We start from the raw sequence: 578 nt of genomic DNA, 5'->3' as shown, positions 1-578 counted from the left end.
CCTCATTTGTTTCCTTGGCTGATTGCAGAGAAAATGTCCAAGTTACTACCCAAACACAACGCTGATATCTCCGGCATTGCCAAACCGCGCCGCGAACCCTTCGAAGTACTATACCGTCTGAATTGCGACAACCTATGTGCTGACTTTGTAGAGGATCTGGAGTTTAGATTCTCGTGGGGGATTGTGGCGCTGATTCAGAGGTTTGCCGGATCGGGTAGTAACAAGATTGCTGTCAGGAATCAACACCAAGCGGTAAGTGAGGGGTTCTGGGTCTTACAAATTTAGCGAGGGTTGAGAGTTGACACGGGAGAAAAGTTTTTTTTTTTTTTTTTTTTGGGCTCGTCGCCGACTATGAAAGTTTAAGTGGCACAAATATCAAGAAAAACAAGGTATTATTTTTCTTTCATTCGCGATTCGTCGCCAAGCAAAAGGCGGGCCCGGCTTGACTAAGGCATTTGTTTAGCCAAGCAAAAAAAAAGCTTTTCCGCACGAACAAGAATATAGGACACGAATCAAAGGGAGGTGTACCAAGCGAAAGGCCTTGCTGGAAGTAACCCAGGGATAATTAATTTTTTTTT

Source organism: Diaphorina citri, unplaced genomic scaffold (assembly GCF_000475195.1).
Source record: "Diaphorina citri unplaced genomic scaffold, Diaci psyllid genome assembly version 1.1 scaffold2727, whole genome shotgun sequence".
In the NCBI taxonomy this organism is placed as follows: Eukaryota; Metazoa; Arthropoda; class Insecta; order Hemiptera; family Psyllidae; genus Diaphorina; species Diaphorina citri.
The sequence above is the reverse complement of the archived record's forward strand: the minus strand, read 5'-3'. Positions refer to the sequence as shown.